The sequence below is a fragment of the Cervus elaphus genome, chromosome 9 (genome assembly GCF_910594005.1).
Source record: "Cervus elaphus chromosome 9, mCerEla1.1, whole genome shotgun sequence".
NCBI lineage: Eukaryota > Metazoa > Chordata > Mammalia > Artiodactyla > Cervidae > Cervus > Cervus elaphus.
The window spans coordinates 12,991,288-12,999,249 of NC_057823.1; the positions used below are offsets into that span (position 1 = coordinate 12,991,288).

The 7,962-nt window shown below is 38.2% G+C and overlaps 1 pseudogene; it reads left to right on the forward strand.

Annotated features, from left to right (window-relative positions):
* Positions 1–781: 781 nt before the first annotated feature.
* Positions 782–3,168, forward strand: LOC122700878 (annotated as a pseudogene).
* Positions 3,169–7,962: the final 4,794 nt, after the last annotated feature.

Consider the following 7,962-nt stretch of genomic DNA (forward strand, 5'->3'; position numbering starts at 1 on the left):
CAATTACCCTTCAATTAAAATAAATACAAAAACAGAATGATGGCCGTTATAAGGTTAGAGCAAAAATATATTAAATAAAATCAACAAAATTATAAAGTGCAAGACCAACATGTGAATGATGGGCTCCCTGTATTCCTTAGCATCTGTCTTATCTCTCATCACTCTCCCTCTTGATCATTCCCCTTGACACACAAACTTCCACTTGAGCCTTGACTATCAGAAACAATGGCCTTCCTCAGGGTTTTAGCACTGGCCATTCCTCCTGCCAGGCCCACATTTCCTGAGATAACCTTGACACCCCAGATCCTCTTCCTTGATATCTCTGTTCAAATGTTACGTTGTTTGCCAGCCTAGCTGAACACCCAGTAAAAAATAACACCTCTACTACTACCTACTATATACCTTCTCTACTTTTCTTCATTTGACATTTTATTATATTTCTACTTGTTTACTTTCTTTCTCCATCATTGAACTGTAGGGGTTTGTGTCTCCTAGCATACTCTACTTATTCAGGAGATGGTGAGTACTCAATATATAGCCTCAGTGCTTTGTCAGAATCCCTCATGCAAAGTTTACAATACATGACCTCTTGGTGAAAATACAGATGAACAGGAATTTGTAATCAGAGGATGTCCCAAAAGGGAAAAGTTTCACACCAAAACTGTAGATGTTGATTTCTTGACCACAAAACATAAATTGTACAATTTCATTTATACCAACAAGATCTATTTTTGTTAAATCAGTCTTATTATTATTTTTATTTCTAGGTAGTGACCTCCACTACATGGAATCAGGAAATGATACACAGATTTCAGAATTTCTTCTTCTGGGATTCTCAGAGAAACCAGAAATGCAGCCCCTCATATTTGGGCTTTTCCTCTTCATGTACCTGATCACTGTGTTTGGAAACCTGCTCATCTTCCTGGCTGTGAGCTCAGACCCCCAACTCCACACCCCTATGTACTTCTTCCTCTCTAACCTTTCCTTTGTAGACATCTGCTTCACCTCCGTCACCATCCCAAAGATTCTGTGGAACATCCAGAGGCAGAGCAAAGGTATAAGTTATGCAGGCTGTATTAGCCAGATGCACTTTTTCCTACTGTTTGCAGGGCTGGATAACTTTCTCCTGACTGTGATGGCCTATGACCGCTACCTGGCCATATGCCACCCTTTGCACTACACAGTCAAGATGAACCCCCAGCTCTGTGGACTGCTGGTTCTGGTGTCCTGGGCGATGAGTGCTCTGAATTCCCTGTTACAAAGCTTAATGATGCTGCGGTTGTCCTTCTGCACAGGCTTGGAAATCCCTCACTTTTTCTGTGAGCTCAATCAGGTTGTCCGATGTGCCTGTTCTGACACCTTTCTTAATGACATAGTAATATATTTTGCAGCTGCAATCCTGGGTGGTGGTGCATTCACTGGAATCATTTATTCATACTCTAAGATAATCTCCTGCATAAGAAGAATTTCATCAACTCAGGGGAAATATAAAGCATTTTCCACCTGTGCATCTCACCTCTCGGTTGTTGCCTTATTTTATTGTACAGTCCTATCAGTGTACCTTAGCCCTGCTTCTACCCATAGCTCACAGTCAAATATAACAGCTTCAGTGATGTATACAGTGGTCACACCCATGCTGAACCCTTTCATCTACAGTCTGCGGAATAAAGACATAAAAAGGGCTCTGAGAAGATTCATTGGGATGGCGTCTCTAAAAATGCCAACTTACCTCTGGTTGAAAAAGTGTAAATGATTATCAAGCTAAAAATCTGGAGCAAGAAATTACTATTTTTTGACCAGATTGTAGGTGTAGACCATGCTTTTTCTATTATTTCCTGGTATTTCCTCTGCTTTGACTTCAACTTCTATCTACATTTAAGAGATTCAATTTTTTAAGATTTCCACTCTAATGTATAAAATATTTTTCTGCTTTCACACAGTCAGAGAATAATAAATAAATGATCATGATTTCTGGCTACTAATCATTTATTAATGATATATACAGATGCAGATTAGTTGACATTAATGGTGGAAGTTAGATTGGGGGAAAAATAGATGAGGACTTGTTTCCAAGTAGAGGAAGTGCCCAGGGGTTTATAAAACTTAGAAATTAAAATCCACCGCAAGTAGAAGAAAAACTAGTTCTTTCTTAATGAGATAAGGAAGCAAAATCTAGCAGACATGCAGGACCAAACCTGTGGCGAAGAAGGGTTGCCAACAAACTGAGTGCATAAACAAGGTAAGAATGGGCTAATGTGAACTAACTGATAGGACAAGGAGTAGAGTTGTGACGGATGCCTGATCAATAGTGTGTGGTCTCGGTGGGAAAGAAGTGAAAGTGGGAGGTGACTAGTGAATTGTGAATGAAAGGAAGATTTGAAAGCCCTGAATTTTTGCTGGGCAGGTGATTGGATGGCATCACCAACTCAATGGACATACATTTGAGCAAAATGACCTGCCTTTCAAAATCTTTCCACACACTAGGATTGTAATGCCTTCTTCCCTTCCTCCCTTTCTTCCTTCCCTCTCTCCTTCCTTTCCTTCCCACCATTCTTCTGCTTTTTTTGTTTGTTTGTTTTTAACCCCGCAATGACTATTTATTGTCTTCTGTATCCTCATACCTTAAACACCATCTTCCGCCATCCTTATTGTAAACTGATACCCTTGACTCCTAACTCACTGAGAACTTGGAAGAACTTCGAAACAATTTTCCAAAGGGATGCACCTCCATAACAATCCACCCACCAGCTCTACCACTAAAATCTCTGCCTTCCTACCTGTCACTGTAAACACTGCTTCTATGAAAGCCAGTATAAATATATATATATATGTATATATATATATATATATATAAAATCTCATCAGCTCAAGGGAAGTATAAAGCATTTTCCACCAATGCATCTCTCCTCTCAATTGTCTCCTTATTCTTTAGTACAAACCTAGGAGTGTACCTTAGCTCTGCTGCTAGCTCCAGCTCAAGTAAACTGCCTTGGTGATGCACACTCTGGTCACACCATGCTGAAACCTTTCATCTACAGTCTGAGAAACAAAGACATAAAGGGGGCTCTGAAAAGACTCTTTGTGATGGTAAGTCCAAAAAAGACAGTTACACTGGATTTGGAGAAATGCCCACGACTACTATAGGGCTCAAAGTTTGAGAGTCAGTAGTTAATGATCCTTTAATCAGATTGTAGATGTAGAAGTTGCCTTTTTATTTATTTCCTGGAATTTTTATATTTTTCAGCTGCTCTGTAGAATGTAATTACCTCATTATTAGTGAAAATATCCGAAGGCTTTCTCTTCTTTTTCTTTCCTCCTGTGTCCCTTCTTTCTTCTCAAACTTTGATATGAAAAGTTGGAAATTCTCATGTATCTCATGGAACTGCCTTAATTTATTAAGAATCATTTCTTCTTAAATGACAAATATCACCCCATGTAATATGTCTTCAGTTTTACTAAAAGACTAGTCATGAGTTACCACTCTATTGGGAGAAAAAAAAAAAAAAAAAACTAAGCTTGGAAACTTGATTGTGTTTATAACATTACAGAGAGGAAAAACTTGAGACTACAGTTTTTTTATTTCTATGTCCATTGTCCCTTTTTACATCACTTCCTGAATTGGTGTTCCTGATAATGAGGACTTCAACATACTAGTGTCTTTTTTTATATATGTAATAGACCATTTAGTTTTATTCTGTAAATAGGATTCTATTCTCTTAACAGGCTCTATGTCCACATTGGATACCATAGTTACTGGAAAAACTGATTATCAAATACATGTCTGACAGTTTCAGTCTATACATAAATAGATCGACTTAATATGACCTTCAAGTCAGAGAAAACATGGAATATAATGAAACAAACTTTAAATTATACTTTGTAACATTATGCATGTCATTTCTTTTCAAACTATACATCTACTGAATAAATTAAGGAAAACCTCCTTACTCATAGGTAGCTGCTGGTGCTGCCACTAAGTCGCTTCAGTCATGTCCGACTCTCTGCGACCCCATAGACGGCAGCCCACCATACTCCTCTGGTCCCTGGGATTCTCCAGGCAAGAATACTGAAGTGGGTTGCCATTTCCTTCTCCAATGCATGCATGCATGCTAAGTCTCTTCAGTTGTGTCCAATTCTGTGCGACCCCATGGACAGCAGCCCACCAAGTTCCTCTGTCCACGGGATTCTCCAGGCAAGAATACTGGAGTGTGTTGCCATTTCCTTCTCCACCCATAGGTAGAGACAGTAAGAAATAGAGGTATTAGCATAATATATAGGAAGCAGAGAATACTAAGAAGGGAATATACAAGAATTTCACAAACTAATAAACAGGCAGTTCGTCTCCTAGACTATATGCCAAGACATTCACATCATAGTTTTATCCATTTATGAATGAAATTTACATACTAAAAATGAATATATATGTTTCAGGGTCTACATTTCATATTTAGCTGTAATTTTTTGTATAGATAGTTCACTAAAAATATGTTTTTAAATTGTAAGAAAAATTTAAAAATAGTATGGGACACCAGTGTCAATGTATAAGGTGATTTCTTCATTGAGGTGAAGGACTGATGAAACTGTTTTACATTTTCTTATTGAATCATCTTATTCTTCCTGCTTGAAAACTTGCAGTGATGCCTACAACAATTATTTTTCCCATTGTTCTACATAAAAAACCTAATTCGTCCTAAATACTGCCATAAACAAAATGAGCAGTAAGTGATATTATCCACTTCATATCTCCCATATGATACAATAGAATTTCTTCAGTTTTCATGATCAGGGTTCATGAAAGAACTTGAATTTCTACCTACTCAAATGTTCAGGGTCAACAGTTTTTGTGTACAAATATGTGTGTCCTTGCAAGCTCTCCTTGGTATCTGGACAGGAATATCAATGAAGTCACTTTTTAATACAGTTCTGTAGGCTATCAGGATGCCCAAGTGGTCTAAGGCATCAGACTCAAGCTAATACAATTTTGTGAAGAAAAATAAATTTAAAAAAACGTGAGTAACAAAGCAATCAGAAATGCTGTCTCCAAACGTCAGAACATGGTCTAACATAGGGACAATAATCCAAAAAAGAGTGGATATGTGTATGTATAACTGATTCACTTTGTTGCACACCTGAAGCTAACACAACATTGTAAATTAACTATATTCCAATAAAGCATTTTTTAAAAAGAAACAGTAGATTATTATTGCCCACTTCATTCCCTTTTATTATTACATTTTTAGTGGGTTACGTTATCAGCCATCCTAAAATAAAATGGTAAAACATAATGTGCGTGCATGCTAAATCATTCCAGTCATGTCTGACTCTTTGTGACCCCATGGACTGTAGCCTACCAGGCTCCTCTGTACATAGAATTCTCTAGGCAAGAATACTAGGGTAAGTTGCCGTGCATTCCTCCAGGGCGTCTTCCTGACCCAGGGATTGAACTGGTGTCTCTTATGTCTCCTGCACTGGCAGGCAAGTTCTTTGCCACTAGCACCACCTGGGAAGCCCCAAAACATAATGCATTTATTATTTAATGGGATGGTATGGTTTGGAATTTTTCCAAGCTCTGTTAATTTCCTCATGAGTCTGTAATTAGCTGTCTATCTCTACATATGGTTTCTAAGGCTCATCTGTGCCTGGCTATAGTGTTCTTCCATCTTAAACTAAATTATAGTTAGTTCATTCATTTCTCTATCTATTTAATTTAGTTTACAGGAAAAAAAATGATTTTATCATATGTACATTGCCTTAATTTATTCCACTGCTCCTATGATCATACATAATACTTTGCTTTCTTCCCAGTTAGAAGACATATCATCCACACTTGTTCACTGTGGCTCAGCTACCTGTATTCAATCTGACCCTGAGTCATGCATCTTTAGATTTATTCCCCTTTAACTCATTAGAGTATGCCATGTGATAAACTGAATATATTTAACATGTACTAATAATAGAGGAAGTAGAGGGACTTTTCCAGGGTGACATCAAAACAAAATGGCAGTGTAGGAAATCCTATACCTGTCCCCTCCCAGAAACATCAAATTGAAGAACTATCCATTCACCAAAATACCTTCGTACAAGCAAAGCATTTCAGGTGAGGCATCACAGCACCTTGATGAAGGAAACTACTTTTTTTAAGATGCATTGAATAGAATAGGAAGGACAATTTCACATTATCCCTGTCACTCCTACCCCAAATCTAGGCATCCCAGGATGAAGAGAGAAACCTCCAAGTGGGGGAAAGATGAGTGAAGGAAGTATTTGACTTCACCTCATACTCCAGTGCAATATCTTTAGTAGTGTCAGGCTAGCCCTTGTGGTCTAGATCTCAATCCAATTCCTGCAAACACAAGATCTGAATTTGCCGCAGCACCAAGCTATTCCTCATGCTGTCAGTGTCCATGCAAGCTGCAGCAGACAGTCCATGCAGTCTCCTTCAGACACAGACTTGTGCCTCATCTAAAACATCATGCTGGCCCCTGAGACCCAACATTCAGGCTTGACATGGAACCAATCCAGCACATGGTCCCCATTCTCTAGGAAATCTCCCTCAAACTAAAGATCACAACCCTCACCAGAATAAAACCAATCTCTACCAATTGAAATGTCAAGCTCATAGCAGGGGTCCTTGGCACCTGGTTGGCAACTTTGGACCAAAATTTCACTCCTGATCATAGAATTACATGTCATGCTCACCACCACAGATTCAAGCACCAAGTCTCCCCTGGTGATTTCAAGATCCAGCCCCTGCTTGTATGATCTCAGACACTGGACAGATCACAGGGACCTGAGAATTAGGCAACTTGATTACTCAGACCCCAAACTTGCCCACCCAAGGACTCCAGAAGCACTTCCACCTGTGGACATCATCAGGGAACTCACTCAGTATCTTTTGTAGGGTGACTGCAGAAGGACTTGGGCTACTATCATGAAGAAATTTTTAAAAATCTGTTTTCAGATTTTACTGTTTTCTACAGTGGAAGCACCAATTTACTTTCCCACTAACAGTGTAAAGGGGGTTCCCTTTCCTCCAGACCCTCTCCAGAATTTGTTACTAGCTGACTTTTTAAAGATGACATTTCTGACCAGTTTGATGTTGTACCTCATTGTTGTTTTGATTTGTATTTCTCTAATACTTAGAGATGATGAGCATCTTTTCATGTGCCTGTTGGCCATCTGCATGTCTCCTTTGGAGAAATGTGGATTTATGTCTTCTGTGCATTTTACAATTGAGTTTTTTTTATTTAATTTGCATGTTTTTGAAATGAACCCCTTGTTGGTCACATCATTTGCAAATATTTTATCCCTGTCCATAGGCTGTCTTTTCTATTTATTTATGGTTGCCTTTGGAAGCAAAAGCTTATAGGTTTGGTTAAGTCACATAGGTTTATTTTTGCTTTTATATCTATTGTCTTGGAAGACTGACCTAAGAAAACATTGCTATGATTTATGCTGGAAAATGTTTTGCCTATGATCTCTTCTAGAAGGTTGATGGTGTCTTTACTTATATTTAAGTCTTTAAGCCATTTTGAGTTTATTTTTGTGTATAGTGTGAAGATATGCTCTCGCTTCATTGATCTACATGTGTCTGTTCCAGATATCTCAACACCACTTTCTAAAGAGACTGTCTTTTTCCCATTGTTTCCTTTTTCAAAATTTAAGTGTCCATAAGTCTGTGAGTTTATTTCTGGGCTCTCTATTGTGTTATATTGATCCACATGTCTTATTTTTGCCAATAGCACAATTTTGATAACTGTAACTTTATAGTATTGTCTGAATGTGGAAAGGTTTTGCCTTCTGCTTTGTTCTTTTTTCCTCAGGATTGCTTTGTCAACTGTGGGTCTTTCATGGTTCCGTATATATTGTTGGATTATTTTTTCTAGTTCCATGAAAAATGTCATGGGTATTTTGATAGGGATTACCTTAAAACTGTAGATTGTTTTGGGTAGTATGGCCATT